The sequence below is a fragment of the Rhipicephalus microplus genome, chromosome 5 (assembly GCF_043290135.1).
Source record: "Rhipicephalus microplus isolate Deutch F79 chromosome 5, USDA_Rmic, whole genome shotgun sequence".
Lineage (NCBI taxonomy): Eukaryota > Metazoa > Arthropoda > Arachnida > Ixodida > Ixodidae > Rhipicephalus > Rhipicephalus microplus.
Genome location: NC_134704.1, coordinates 179,980,317 through 179,996,514, shown reverse-complemented (window position 1 = coordinate 179,996,514; position 16,198 = coordinate 179,980,317). Strand labels below are relative to the sequence as shown.

At 44.1% G+C, this 16,198-nt stretch overlaps 1 protein-coding gene and 1 long non-coding RNA gene across 5 annotated transcripts in view; one reads left to right on the top strand and one right to left on the bottom strand.

Moving 5' to 3' along the window:
- Nucleotides 1–16,198, top strand: part of LOC119174081 (solute carrier family 41 member 1) — a 331,108-nt gene that overhangs the window by 75,214 nt on the left and 239,696 nt on the right. Inside the window, exon 1 of one of the 4 annotated variants that reach the window (XM_075896245.1) lies at nucleotides 11,593–11,741. The exons of the other annotated variants lie outside the window; for them this stretch is intronic. The gene's annotated coding sequence lies outside the window, so the exon portion shown is untranslated. Of the gene's footprint in view, nucleotides 1–11,592; nucleotides 11,742–16,198 lie in introns of those variants that run through there. 4 annotated transcript variants of the gene reach the window in all.
- The window catches only part of LOC142818047 (uncharacterized), a 61,125-nt gene that overhangs the window by 40,834 nt on the left and 4,093 nt on the right, over nucleotides 1–16,198 (bottom strand). The gene's annotated exons all lie outside the window — the stretch shown is intronic.

Here is a 16,198-nt window from a genome sequence, read left to right as displayed (position 1 = left end):
GATTTTCTCCTTTTACTCTTTTCTGTCATTTGACAAGTTATCTGTCGGCAATTAACAGAGTTTAGTGAAACAGCGACAACACTGTTTCGTTGTATATTGTGGGTTTTTTACGTCTTCTAGATTTTTTTCTACTTCAAACTAGTAGAGAATACACGTGAAGTTCAATTTTTTTTACATCACATACTCTTTTTCTGTAGAGAACAGAAATATTCTCTCACGCTCCATTTTCCTCCGCTTCACACGCCTCATTTCGTTAATGCCACCATTTACTTATTGATATGAAGACTTATACATAATATTGTCACGTGGTCGTTACACTGACTAAGCCAGCAGAATATGTCCAAGATGAAACTGCTTACTTGGTCGAACATGTGGCTGGTGAACTGAAGTCAGATTACAGCAATACACACCGGCTCTGGTAGCGGCGAACAGTGTGTCGTCCGTCAGTTAACTGATAACTGTGTGGAAGTGCATTCCTTTATACACCACATGTTAATCTTTCCAGTCTTATCAATGGTGGTCGCACAAGGTCAGGAACAAGATTGGTTGTTCTTGTCTCGAGCACTATCTTAACCCAATGATCTCCTGAAATGCACAACGTTCACCTCAAATTCGGTGAGCTGTTTCTTGCCTGTCCGTTTGGCTTGTGTGAAGGGACTAGTTCGAGGAGTGGACTTGAACCTTACACCACCTGAAATACTTGAAATATTTGCGGCAGCAGGAGCAAGCTCTATATTTCGATGCTTGTGAAACGTTGAGAACAAAAAGGTCCCCACAGAATCAGTGACCGTGATTTTGGCCGGCACGGCTCGAGAAACCGAAATTAAATCGTGACCACTGATTTATCGTGTAGATGCGCTATCCCCTCGCCCACTGCAGTGCAAAAAATGCTAGAGGTATGGGCATACCCTCAAGGGATGTAGATTGGATGTGAGGTGTCGCACATGTACTGACCAAGATAATGCCGATAAATGTTCAACCCAAGTGGTGAATTGCTGACTATATGCAGAGGAACTCACGCAGTGGATGATAAAAGTTGCCCCATGAAAAAACATGACTTGCAACTACTAGAGATCGTCGAAAAACAACGGTGCTCCCGGCGCGAGGCCCGATCTATTTTCTCTGAGCACTCATGTGGCTATGTCACCGTTGCCAACCGGGCAAACCAGATGCTTGAGTCGTCGTTGCCCGATCTAATAACATCAACGCTGGAAAGGGCGATAACGAAGCTGATGGATTCTTTGTTCGTGAACCTAACGGAGTCATTGGCACTAATAGTGAGTACTCAGTTGACTCAAATCTTGCAGGGCGATAACCAACCTACTGTGTCCCCATGACCTTCACCAATTGAGGTTACTGAGATTCCATCGCAACCAGGCCCTTCAAAGCCTGAGCCAGGCACCTTAGACTCTGGCCGTAGCATAATTGTACCTCTTGTGCAATACTGAGATTGGAGCTTGGACTCCGATTCCCATGTCTCACAACCAGAAAAAATGGACTCTGACTCAAGAAATATCAAAAGACGTGCTTCTCCTGAGGCCCAACGCTCCTCAGTTAGTCTCAACTGGATAAATATGAAAAACCAGAAAGAAAATCCATCAAAAAAGATTTTTTAAAGGATAGCATCTTGGAGAAAGTAGTGAGTGCTGCTGGTATCTCATCAAAATAGGGAATTTGATAGTACTGCAGTGCAATTTCCGCTCCATTTTTTTTCGGCAGCTACGGACTTACTTTATCTTTGCGATCATTATTCCCCTGATTTTGATCATTTTTCCCCTGAAAAAACTTAGCTTGCAGAGAATAAGTACTTAAGGATGAAAAATTACCGCACATTTTGTCTAGACCGCCCAACTCAGGGTAAAGGTTCGACAATACTTATCTAATCCTAAATCGCGCGTAGAGCTAAAATTATATATCAGGCAATGACTTAAGAAAGTGAGATTTTAGCATTAGGCGCATTATTATTTCTGGGTTTCTCCCATTCTCATTTATTAATCCATAATTTCCCGCGGGTGTTCTAAATTCTTTCGTTCTAGATACTGCAGTTTCCTATTGCCAAAAAAAGATATTGTATTAGTGGATGACATATATTCTCACCATATTTCGTGGGTCTTTAAAACTGATTTGAATGGCAAAGGTTTGTGGGATTGGGTAAGCAAGAATAACTTTATATGCATAAACACAAGAACTCCTACTTTTATGTGTAATCAGCACTACTAGGGGCTTGACTTAACTTTTTCATACGCTAACCTGTCCATCTCATCAAGGTCTGCGATCAACTTGAAAACAAGCAGCGACCGTATGCCGATATTGTTAGAGGTGGTATGTCCAGTAACCTCCAGGAATAGATCATCGGTTACGCATGTAAACTTCGGTACATTTGAGAAACTATTAAGGGGCGCTTTGTCTACCCGAATGAATTATACACAACCAGACGCCATAAGAATAAGCGACATTTTAAAAGAGTCGTTGAATAATTCTAAGTTAACCATTGGAAGTTCTAAACCTTCTACGAACCCTTGGTGGAATATGAACTGGTCGCGGGCTAATAGACCAAGAAAAGCTGATAGACAAGATTAATTTTTAGCCAGTGTCTCAGGAACTGCAGTGATTATAAGTATTGCGGCCGCTATTTATACGAGAACCATTGCCAATGTGAAGGACAAATTTAACAACGAATGATGTGAGTTCCTTTCAAAGCCGGTCAATAGAAAAGCACTTTTTCGCTTTCTGAGAAATAAGGAAGTTCTTCGGTACTGCAAAACTTAGAATCTGTAGTATCATCACCAGTTGAGCTGAAGGCCTTCCTTGAAGAAATAGCTAAGGGTCTAATAGGTCGCTTTTCGACAACTTTCTCATACCAATCCCAATCCCCCTTTAGGGCTGAGGATTTTGAAGAGGTCACACCTGCGTAACTAGTAAACGTAGTGAGAACAATACCCCATTTTGCTCCTGGTCCTGATGGCACGACGAAGTCGGTGATAAAATCAGCACATAAAATATACCTACTTGGCTTAGTCGAAATTAATAATCACTCACTTAGAAGCTCTTGGATTCCGCCCGATTGGAGAATGACAAAAGTGATTCCATTATTAAAAAAGCAAGGCGCTGGGTTTACCTTAGATAATATCAGGCCCATTGCACTTACATTGAACTTAGCAAAACTCGTCGAAAGAAATTTATATAGACGTACAGATCGATGTATAACGGAAAAAATGACACTGAGCCCATGTCAAGTTGGATTCAGACGTGGTTGCTCCATTCGGTGTGCACAAGTTGATCTCGAAAGCAGAATTCAGCGTGCTCAATATTAGAAACAATATTACGCTTTGGTAACCTTAGATATCACGAAGGCTTACTATAGCGTGGAGCATGGGAAAGTGCTAGATTCGCTTCAGAAATCAGCACTGCCTCAATACTTTGTGACCAGGATCTATGCTTTCTTAAGTGATAGAGAACTTTACAGCTCGCAGTCTAGTGTCAGTTCTGCAATATATAGGCAAACGAGAGGTATTTATTTATTTATTTATTTATTTATTTATTTATTTATTTATTATTCCAGTACTGCTGGTCGGATCTTCAGACCTTAGGCAAGAGTGGGTACAAATGAGTACAAAAAAGGGTTACAATAAACACATATGAAGCATTGCGGCGATAATAACAGCAAAAAAGAAGAGTAGAACGAGTTCATACAAGTACAGCAGCAAGATATTTAAATGACTAGTGAAAACATGAATGCGTAAACGTATGAAAGAAAAAAAAGCGTGAGGGTTCATGTAAAACTGTGTCAGAGCTATATCCCATGGACTGAAGGGCCTGTAGATAGAATTATAGCGACGGGCATTCCACCACAGCTGAAGGGAGGGAATTCCAATTGGTTGCAGTTCTCAGGAAAAAAGAATACTGGAAAATGTTGGTGTGACTAGAGAACTCGCTTACTTTTTTATTATGAAGGTCAGCACCCTCGGCCTTACGATTTAATGTACTACTATGTACCATTCCCATACAGCAAGATGTACAGCTCTATGTGAATGCCGATGATATCAAAGGTTTTGCTGCGTCGGCAGACATTCACACTCTGTACCTGATTCTGCGGACATACATTAAAGTCTGGAAACGTGGCTAAAAGATATCAACTTATCCCTCAATATTACCAAAAGCACCATCATTGTTTTCCCAAAAAATGCCCCAGTGCAAATTTCACTAATGTACCGACAAGACGTCATACCTCAGGTCGAGTCAGTTAGGTACTTGGAGGTAACCAACACCGAAACACTTAACTGAACTCCCCACATAGAAAACATGGCTACTAAAGGAGCACGTGCCGTAGGGATGCGCGCAGGCTCAGTAATTATCGTGCCGGGTTGCGTAGAGACTTGCTCGTCATGATATATTGCATGTACATATGACCGATAATAGAATTCGCCTGTTTTTTGATTTCTGGCAATCCTGCTTATAGAGTTCGACCACTGATTTTGTTAGAACGTGAATTGTTACGCTCAGGCCTAGGACTACCTAAATATGTTGCGAACAATATCCTATATAAAGAATCCCACCTGACTTCTCTTATCGAAAGATTTCGTATCCTAACAGTACGAAATTCTTAAAAATCTATGTATCACCTCAGAGAAGGTCACAGTATATGTTCGACAACCAGCAGGCCTTATTTTTCAACCACCAATGGTCTAAATTACAGTGCCCTCAAGTTATTCTTACACAGAAACATAAGGGTTTATCTTTGGGAAATACTTGTAGCTGTATTTAGTATTGAAGGTGATTATATTTTTATATCCGAAGAATGCAAAAAAAAAATACCATATCAGTATGTAACTGGCATTTTGGAAGATCGTTTGGCCAATCTAGAAACATCCCTTGTGATAGTGACTGACGCTTCCATTTAAGAAGAGAAGGGAAGTGTAGGAATCATATCCTCTCTAGATTGGGCTTTTTCTATTCGATTACTCGACTTTACCCCTATTTACCAAGGTAAGCTACTGGCAATAGTCTTAGCATTGCGTTAATTGCCATAAGATATATCAGCGGTGGTTGTTCTAACAGACTGTCTTCCTGTCTGTGCTGCCTTAAACACACCAACTTTTTCGCGTACCTTAGAGACATTATACTAGCTCATTCCTAGACATGTGCGACTCGTTCGACTAGTTTGGAAATCAGACTATCCACGGCTAAAGTTCCCTTGGAAGAACAAGTAGTGTTCGTCAAGAAAGGAGGAAATAATGATTACAAGGCTGCTTTGTCGGGTCCCTTCATTGAACTTATACCTTCACAGGTCGGGTCTGGCAAAGTCGCATTTATGCCTTCGCTGTAATGAGAGTGTATCTCTGGAGCAGTTCTTTTTGACGTGCCGAAGATTCCAAAGTCAAAGGAAAAGAGTACTATAAGAACCCCGACCAAGTTGAATTTAAACTTGTCACTTCCGGTGACTCTCTCATTTGGCGCAATCACATTTGGTTTTAGCCACAGGGGCGTTTTTACCGCTGTTACAAATTTCTTACGAGAGTATAAAAGAATAGAATACTAAACGTAGCTCAATTTGATTGTTTTATGCGTAGACGGTTTTTGTTTTTTTGTGTGTGTTTATTATGTCACCCTTTTCAAAGTTCTTTGTTTGTTTTGAAATCCTACAACTTTAAATTATTACCTGTTATACTTAAAAAAATCAACCCTTTCCTTCAAAAAGTAAATTAGTTTAAAAAGCAAGGCACCGTCCGATTTATGGCCTATCCCCTAAGGTAAGTTGCGCCAAGTTTTTGAGGAACCGACCAACGAACCAACTACAATTGTGAAGTTTCTCGAACACTGAAGCATCATCTGCCCCGAGCATTACTGACAGTCTTTGCGGGCGTAAACCAAATACCGCAAAACTGAAACAACACTGCACGTGGCAGTTCCGTCCTCTGAAAAAGTATCACTCCCGCCAATGCCTGAAACAGAGCGAACAGATATGCATGCAACTACAAATATCAGCTATATAAAGCAAGTAAAAAGAAAGCTCGAGTCCACAGGTTTGTTAACGCTCGAAGAAAAGTTCAAGGCACACCACATGTCTCGGGACGTGCCCAGTGTCGCTGAAAGTTCGTGATGTCGACGGGCACAGCTGTGCCGAGATGTTGTAGTACTCTATACGATCCGAAGTATTGTCGCGAAATTTTTCACTTAGTCCACGTCGGCACATCCACGTCCAGACCCACGCATGGTCACCAGACTGCTACTCCATGTGGTGTCGCCGCAGATTATAATGACGGCTGTCGGTCATCGGCTGATTCTTGATTGTTGGTGGGAAAATAGTCGGGCATCTTTCGTGCGTCTAGGGTGGACAGGGACGTCGAGGTTTCCTTTATCAGCGACGCTGTGTAGAATGGCGTAGAGCGTCGTTACCAAACTCCTTCCGGAGACCAACTTGTATGGCGCGACAGCTGCGTTGTGTCTTGTACTTCCGTGTTGTATGCGAAGGTCATGTGCGAATGAATGGCATCCCATGTCTTCTGCTCGACGTCGACGTGCATGGCCAGCATGTCGGCTATGGTCTTGTTAAGACGCTCCGTGAGGCCACTGGTCTGTGGATAGTAGGCGTGGGTGCGGCTATGGCTTGTTTAGCTGTATCCCAAGATTGCCTGGGCAAACACCGCAGTGAGGGTCGTACTTCTGTTGGTGAAGAGGGCCTTTGGGACACCATGACGCAGACCAGTGTGTTGAACGAAGAACTTCACTCTCTCGATGACACTGCATATAGGCAGTGCCATTCTTGTTTTGGCGTAGCGGGTGAGGTAGTCGGTAGTCATGACGGCCAATTTATTCCCACTAGTCGACGAAGCAAACGGGCCCACTAGGTCCCCGCTAATTTTCTGGAATGGTCAGTGGTGTGGTTTGATCGACTGAATATAATCTGCTGGTCTTGTCGGCGGTGTCTTCTGACAGTCTCAGTGTGTCTTGACGTAACGGGTGACGTTGGCGTCAAATCTTGGCCAGTAGAGCTTTTCTTGTAGTCTTGTGGGCGTGCAGGAAACACCACGGTGTGCAGCCGTAGAGTAGTCGTATAAAGATTGGATGAATCCCGGTGTCACTGCTCAAGTAATCACGAGAAGGTGTTCGTCTCTAAAGGACGGGAAGAAATCCGTTTCGCAGAAAAAGTTAACCTGGTCCTCTTTCGAATACCTTCGGGATACCTCTTGCCCTTGAGTATTCCACAAGGCCCTTGAGTTCAGGGCCGTCTCGCTATCATACAGTGAAACCGTCGGCACGTGTGATTCTCAAGAAGCAGTCATCATCCCGATCATACTGTGGTGGTGCTTCGGCAGGGGCTTGAGAGAGGTAGTCGGCGTCGAATTAGTTTAGGGGATCAGCTCATAAAGCAGCAGGTTTGTCTCTTCTAGCTCGTACATGACCGCCTAGTTTGATGACTCACTCAGCAGGTTCGGACGGATGGACAGATGGGTGGATGGATAGAAAGAGAGACAGATAGAGAGACAGACGGATGGACGGGAAGACAATTCACGGTTTACTGATAAAACCCTCCGAAGCTTCGCCCTACTCATTATCAATCACTCCGTGGATATGCTGTGATTTTAATCCGGGTTTGTAAATGACGGTAATGTCGAACTATTGAAGTCTTAGACTAGACCATGCGAATTGACTCGAGGTGTCTTTCAAACTACAAGCCAACACAAGGCGTGGTATTCACTTACAACTTTGAAGGGCCTGCCGTAAAGGTAGGGGCCAAACTTTAATGTAGCCGAGATGATGGCAAGTCGCTCCTCTTCTGTTGTAGAAATAGCGAGACACCCATAGCCCTACGCAAGTACCAGCCTCTTCCATTCTCTTCTGTTTAAAAATGATAGCCATAGAATAAAGAAGCAGCCGAGGCACCCACGTATACGCGTATGCACCCGGCCGGTACCGAATAAAAAAGGGCAGTACCTTTACGGCAATATTCTGTTTCTCGGTTATCAGACTGAAAACAGTAGGTGTCGAATTACAGCACCTGCGCGAAGAACAGGCCAGACTTTGGCATTGTTGCCACGCCACTGTTTCTCCGTCAACTGAAGTGTAATAGCTGCGTGCCAGGTTTAACTTGTAGGAGTGTAGTGGCACTCCTTAAACCAGCGATTGGGCTGGTTAGAGTGGTGTCACTTGGGTTTATGTCGCAGTTCTCTTGAGCGAGAACAAGGTATAAGAAAGCGCACCAATCTACCGGTTAGAGAAACGGAAGTTCTTTTCGCGGCCAACTCGTCGACACCATCAGGCTGCAGTGAATCGAAGAAGGTAAAGTCGCACAGGCCGTCCACTGGCAGGGTCAGGCTTTGTCTCTTGCGTGGTGCCAACATGAGGGCACCGCGCAAGGAGGGATGCCCATTTACGAAGCAGGCGCACCGGTTGAAGTCAAAGCAATCAACCAAGAGCTAGCACCGAATTCCCACATATTATCATATAATCAGTACTGATGCCAACAGCAACATGGGTGCTCGCAACACCAGAAGGCGCAAGCTGATATATATAGCGCTCGTGCTTGTGAGGATTGTAGCCCAGGATACTGCTACTTCAATCAAATCAAATCTTCGGTGGATGGCATTAAACTACAATTCACGATAACCCGACGTGATGACTGTATCATAGGATTTTTAAAATTTATATCTGTCAAAATGTGGGTAGGTAGGCTACGTTAGAGCCGGAGTACATATGTAATGTTTTTAAAATTGGACAGCCAATTAGTGCAATCACAACTGACATTTCACGAACATCACGCGTGCATAGAGCCCGTTAAGAAAGTATTTCCACAAACTGGCCTGGCTTTGTGGCAGAATATTTACTACTACTACTACTACTACTACTACTACTACTACTACTACTACTACTACTAATAATAATAATATATGAATAATAATTTTTCTCGATGCCTTGCGTGCAAACAAAGCGCATTCAAACGCTTGTCAATGCATTTTCGTCAAGAAGGTACACCCACGAGCTTTGCGGGTTTTCACAATGCTGACAAATTTCGGATCAGAAAAACAGTACACCAAGGGCCGGGCGGGTTTACATATTATTGTTGATTGTCGTTCTGACTTCGTGCAAACTAACGCCAAGTTTTTGTAGTGTTTATAGTACTGACGCTCTAATCCGTAGGTTGCGAATCCCGACCACCATGGCCACAATTCTGAAATTTAAAATGCTTGAGGCACAGTTAATGTAAATTTCCGGAACCATTCTTTACGACGTTCCTCATAATATTGCCACAGTTTAGAAACGTTAAACGTCAGGAATTGTTATGTTATATTTAGTGCAAAAACTTTCGGCGTTGGAGGCCTGTATCATCACTGGCACTCAGGTAATCTTACTGAAGCTCTAGGTTTACTCCAGTGCCTTATCCCTCAACCGAAAGGCATTTCGGTGGATTTAGCCGAGTAATCTGCAATCGACTATTTTATATCAATTTTCCTCGGAAAAATTCATGCAATGACACTTTTAAGATTTCAATGAGAAGCCACAGTTGTGGCTATTTCGCGGGAAAAAAATGACAAGGAAATAGATCAAACTGAGCGCAAACTTCTGACAGTTTATTCCAAAAGTACTGCAGAGCCAGAGAAAGACTCTTGATTAGAAAACGCCGAGATTTTTGCTGGCGTCTATATAACGCTGGCATGCTACTCTGTATAGGGATGGGGAATAGGACTTAATGATTTTAGTAGAGAGAAAAGGAAGATACGAAAAAAAAGTTACCACTGAGCGGACCTTAGGGTATCGGGTAAATCAAGGCTTCTTTATGTGAAATGTCGTATTATTAGAGCCTTTAGACAAGGCCAATATCGAACAGGTGACTGATCAATGACAGTATGGCCCGACGATGTTTTGAAGGTGCGCGCACAGGGCCTGATATGTTGCGCAACGTTAATAGTTAGTGGCAGATCATATCCATTTCTGGTTCGAACAGTTGCCTCTCATCGCGGTACGCGGGGGCATTCTATGATGCCACATTTATCACAAAATGGACGCCCTATGCGGTACGTGTAACTGTTCGTGTATGCCACGGTAAATCGAAAGCAGTTATATGCCGTCTATAGGTGGCAAGGAAACGAGCGGAAGAGTTGCGCCCTCAGTTTAAGGTAAAAAGTACTGCAGCGTTATATATATGCGAAGGTATGCGCTGAAAGAAAGACACATGTCGAACAGAGAACGCTTATTGCAATACAATTCATAGCTATAGACATGCGCAAAAGAAAATGCCCACGTTGATCGGATTAGAAGCTGCAATCCAAGAAAAGAACAATGAACTGTCGCTATTCACAATGAAGCTCGTGCTTTTATGTGAAAAATTTCCAACAGATCTGGAGCAAGTTATGGTTAAGTAGTTATCTGATCGATGTTGGCTTTCTCTTCTATACGCATGCCTATACGTATGTATTGCATTGCACTGAGCGTTCTCTATTCGATATGTGCCTTGCTTTTCGTGCATGCCTTTGCATTTCTTTGCATGCTTATTGCGCTGCAGTAATTTTGGAAAGAGAAGTCGAATGTTCGTTCTTCCCTTGACCCCTTCCCTCGCCATTTCTTTGCGCGAAAGAGCCACCACTGGGGCTTATTTATAACACGAACGGACTAGCTCAGCAACGTGTACTTCTAAACTTTCAAGAGATGGGTACTTCACAAAAAATAAAAGACAAAAAAAGACATAGAGACTGACAGAGCCCCTCACATTAGCCTAAGACAACGCGAAGCCGACATCTTCATCTTCGTTTTTTTTTTCCCCAGTCAATGAATTCATCCTCCCCAGCCTGCACACTTTTCGAAAGCGTTCAGCAGCTTACGTTGTTCTGCGCTGCCTCCAGTATTGGAGGCCGTGCAAGCTGCCTGCATCTCAACTAGATTTTTCTTACAGCCTCCGTAATCGGTCCACTATTGAACAAATGACAATGTCATGTGATGACGTTCAGTGACGTGACGTCCTAATGGCGCCACCGTTTGAGTTTTGCAGCACTCGTGCTGACTCCACCGATGCGGGCATAAAACAGTCAAATTTCGAGTTTGATAAGTCATCTAAGGCTTTCACCTTAATGGCTTCCTGGCCGAGTTGCCGCTGCGAGTGAAACAAACAGCAAGAAAAAGAACATAAACATAATTTTTGTTTCCTACACAGTACTTAGACAAGTTGCACTTCTGGCCTCTTTCTTTCGAACCTTGAATCCATAGTGGTCCTGCATTAGGCACACGTCGTGCTTCTCTCGTCCAGCATCACCCAGACCAACGAGAGGGCAATATATATCATAAGGCAGGCATATAAAGCAAAGTGCCTATCGAACAGAGAATACCCGTGCAATGCAATAAATAGGTGTAGACATGCACGGAAGGAAAGTCCCACATCGAGCGATAGCATCTTTCTTGGTGCGAAATAGCCCCAACAGTGCTTTCTAAATGAAAGAGAGCGTGCCAAGGAGGCTGAAGGTGTGCCATCTCTCCCCCCACGGACACCGGCGCGCACACATTTGGAACAGCTGCGCCTTTCACTCCACCCGGAAAAGCAGCCGCCGTTTGGCAGGGTCCCACGAAGTCGCACACAGTAAATGACAACACCGCAGCTGCCAGGGCCGGGCTCGCAGCTGCCTCTCTTCCGGAGGACTGTGTCCCAGCTCTACTCCGATGAGTGCTCCCCGTGCTGCACAGGAACAGCGGCGCTTGCGAATCGACCTTCGCATCAGCGGACCGTGCACCGGGACTAGGATTCGCAACGCATGGTACTTCTCGACGTGCTTCTTCTTTTTTCTATTGGCCTTACCTCGAGTCCGAAAGGCCTCGCTGTGTTTAAGGAGGCGAACAACGGCGAAATCTGGCTTAAAGTTATGACAAGGCTGTGACCACGAAGCTTAAGCCGCGCAAGCAAGAAAAATAATGGTGCGCACAATCCCCGTCGTTTTCGTGTCGTCGAGCGTAGTTGCGTCGGACACACGAGCACAACACTGCGTAAACAGCCTATACAGGATGGTTTTTCCTCTGGAAAAAAATGGATGCGTGCTAAAGCAATCTAACTTTGCTCAAACAATGTAAAATACGAAGACGCGAAAAGGCGCACGAAAGCACGCACGGGCTGCCGACTATAAAACGAACTTATCGAAGCGAAGCATATGAATGCACAAAGCAGCTTTTCGTTAACATAACATCGAACATGAAAATTGTGGATCCGTCACTGGCTATGTTTACGACAACAAATGCAAAAGGTCCCTTCACATATTGGTTGATAAATATGCAAATTATTTGTTAGACAATGATACACATGGCAGGAATACACAATTCATTTTCAATACAGCTATTCTGTCTGGTTGAGGGATTTTATGTGACCTAAGATTACGTTTTAACATTGAACAATTAATCTAAATAGTGGTGGCATGCTCACTGCTTATACAGTTTGATTGATTGACTGATTGATATGTGATGTTTAACGTCTCAAAACCAACATACCTTTATGAGAGACACCTTAGTGGAGGGCTCCGAAAATTTCGACCACCTAGGGTTCTTTAACTTGCACCCAAATCTGAGCACACGGGCCTATAGAATTTCCGCCTCCATCGAAAATGCAGCCGCCCAAGCCGAGATTTGATCCCGGGACCTACGGCTGCTTTATACAGTTGGTAGCCAAGTGGCGGCCACTTGTACTTCTAGAGTCACGTTATAAAGGTGTCCGCGTAGTCTCTATTTAAAACGTCATACAGTTTGGCCAACACATAACTTGGAACAGATCAGGTCGATAGCATGCGCCACACTCGTTGCATATTGTCACGGGGTCGTGACGTGGCCGAAGACAGGAGACTTTATGTTGGGATTTAATTGTATATTTGGGCGAACCTGTGCCCGGTAAACGGAAAGTTCGATTGCAGTAGCAGTCTCGCACAGATAGCAGTGAACGGAGTGTCGGCCGTCGATCAACTACTGAGAAGGGGCGAAGTGCGTTGGCATTTATTCTCTTGCCATAGAATGTTCTAGCGTTACCGCTGGCGGTGGCGTAGGTTCCAGAATAATCTGTACAGTTCGCAGAGTGGGCGTGATCTTATCAAAAAGAACTACTAAAGTCCGGAAGCTTCTCGAAAACTGCACGCACTTTTTGCGCTAAGAATTGTGTAGTGTTTACGGGCGATAACAAAACTTTAGAAATGGAACATGGCAATATTCAGAGAACCAACAGTATACGCTTTTATAATGCAAGTGAACCCATCCTTTGTCGGGTCGTGGCATTAACTCTGTGACACAATTCTGATATCTTGTTCAGCATGTTTAAAAGGACTTGAGGTTTGGCGTGCTGGCTATCCCGTGCAAATAATTTATAATCGTCGAAGCTGTAAATTAGAAGTGTGGCAGCTTTCGCTAGTTGGTATGACATGACGATAGTTATAGCGCGAGAACAGAACGACGATCCAGAGACAAGAACGACACGAAAGACACGAGCGCTAACTAGTTCATCGTAGTTTGTGGTGGCGTCACCCGAGAACTCCTCAAGTGGGTATGCCCCACAGGGATTGGGCCAGCCCACTGCCGTGTAAAGTAGGTGCGAGTGTCAGACAAAAACGAGCACGGGAAAGAGAGAGAGAGAAATAAGGAGAAAGAAAAAAGACATAGAAAATGGAGACAAAAAAATCGGGATAGCAAAAGAACGCATTAGAAAAAAAGAAAGCGCTGAAGATAGAAAGGAAGGAAAGGAGACAGCAAGGTCATAAAATTGTAGAGACAGTGAGAAACACAGAAAGGGACACAGAGGAAGAAACAAATTCTAAAAAGAAAGAGAGAATGATATAAAAAAAAGCAGACACGAGAAAAGGATGACGGAGAGCATGGCGGGAAGTGAAAAAAAAGAATCACGGCGAGCGAGAAAAATGTGAAAAGCAATGCAAAAATACAGAAAGCGTACAAGGAGGGAGAAAGAGAAAATGAGGAAGAAATATGAAGGATATCAGGCTGCGTCCTCCCTACATGCTTGACAACACCAGTGCCAAGCTGTCCGAAATTTTATTTATTTATTTATTTATTTATTTATTTATTTATTCATTACTTATTTATAAGTACCTCGCAGCTTTTGTGGAAGGCACTGTATCTTTCAGATACTGCAGATAGAAGTACAGTTGTAAGCCCTTTTAACTCCGACGCTCCGACGTGTGGCTTCACCTCACTTTGACTGAGGTCAGCGTCGCCAGGCCTTAAAATATGATGCTTGCTGAAGTTAACGATAGATCGAGCGTGCGTCGGTATTACAAGTAAATTTTTGTTTCCTATCCACCTTACCAGTGGTTCGCATGCACTCACTACGCATCCCGTTTTTTTCCATGTTTTGCTCGTGGCTACAGCATTGCGCGCCGCCATGTCGTTCGTTGTCGTGTATCTCGACAATAGGCACTTTTAGCTGACCGATTGTGCGCTCCGTTACCCGTCCCAATCAAACGCTCAACGTTGGCGGAGCGCAACTCGCGTTTTTGGTTTTAGCCAAGCGTCATTTGATCAACGCAGTCGCGACGCCACCGGTACATGAAAGTTGTTGTGAAGGAAAATAAAAACTGCTCTTATCTTGCAGCAAGATAGAAAAATATGTTTTAAAAGAGTGTGAATGCTTTTACTGTTTCAAGCATGGCCAGATTTAAATTTTTTTGTCAATTCCATTTAGAGCTGGACTGCAATATAAGCATTCCTGGTAACATTTTGGTGCGCACACACTGGACGGGAGAACGGAAGGCCAGGAGCCAAAAAAGCGTGAACTTGCAACTCCGTTTATTGAAATGAATGCACGAAATATATGCACTTATGTTCTACCGTCCACTGTGGACGCGCCGAAATGTTACTAAGAAACCAACTCGCCCAACTTTCAATTTAATACAAGCCTTCAAAGCAGCCCAAACACGTTTCAAGCGCCCTGTCCTGAGGTAGCGCGTTCACCGCGTCACCTTGTGGAAAAGAAGAGCTTTTCTGAAAAGGTGGAAGAGTGGCTGCTGTTAAAAACTCAATTGTTACTATTGTTACACAAAATCGCTTATTATCGAACATGCGCGAAGTCCCTATGACAGAAGTACCAAATAAGCACCTTGAGACGCTCCTTTATGGCCCGAAGTGTCAGCTCTAGATTGTTTCATGGAACTTCACCTCACTTGCGCGTATTTTCGAAGGAATTGGCTGCGACGACTTCTCGGAGGAAGTACTGATCTTTGCGTTTATTGTAGTGCCGTCGGTGCTTGTGTGTTTGCCGAACAACCACTGCGTTTCCTTAGCAGCACAGACTCGTGGCAGAAGAGACTGCCATTTCGGTCATTTCTCTTCGCGTCACGTGATCCTTCGCTAGCTACGACGGCCCGCTAACACGCTCAGCGCCTGACCGTCTAGCGCTTGAGGAGTGGCGCAAACCCCGATTCGTTGGGCGGAGCGGGAGTCAAAATATGGTCAGCCATGAGTGCCTATAACGAACCATTGCGGGCAACAGCTTGCGCACCTTCCGAGTTTGAAAAGCAGAGCAGAGCGTTTGTAAAAGTTGCACGATAAGTAAACGTCTAATGCTGTGGCGTTGTTCATGTTCTGGTTCGTCAATTTTCAGACGGCGTGAATTCAACTTCTCGCAATTTAGAGTCTAATTTCCTGCGCGGTTCACGCTTCACAAAAGATGTGGTCTTGGAGCGCAAGACTTGTGCGTGTAATAATCTGGGCTTTACCGTCCCAGAACTACGATTTGACTATAACGGACACCGTAGTTTAGGGCACTGGAAATTTTGAGCACCTGCGGTTCTTTAACGTGCATCTAATTTTAAGTACACATGTGTGCCTGCAGGTCTAGACATTCGGTTTGGGCGTGTTCTGAGCAAGGAAGACGCGTGGATACCACAGAAATAAAGCAATTTCAGTGCATAGTTGAAAGTTCGAAGTATCATGTTGTCAAATAGGATACTGAGTCTTTAGGCGAGGCTAGTACGGTGTGATAAGATTTAGTTTCTCAAAGCTACACATGCTGTGTGTGCCTGAGGTCTTTTTCGGTTATCCGGTTGAGATGATGATTGTCAACGCAAAAGTGCCAGCTGTTGTCCTTTACTTTTCAACTAGTACCACATGAATAGCCCAAGGGCTATAGATGAAGGCTCCATGTGAAGGCTCCATGAAGTCTTTTTCCAGCATTTTCTGCACCTCCTACCGGATAATTTGGCGCTCAGCGTGCCACACGCGTTAAGGGCGT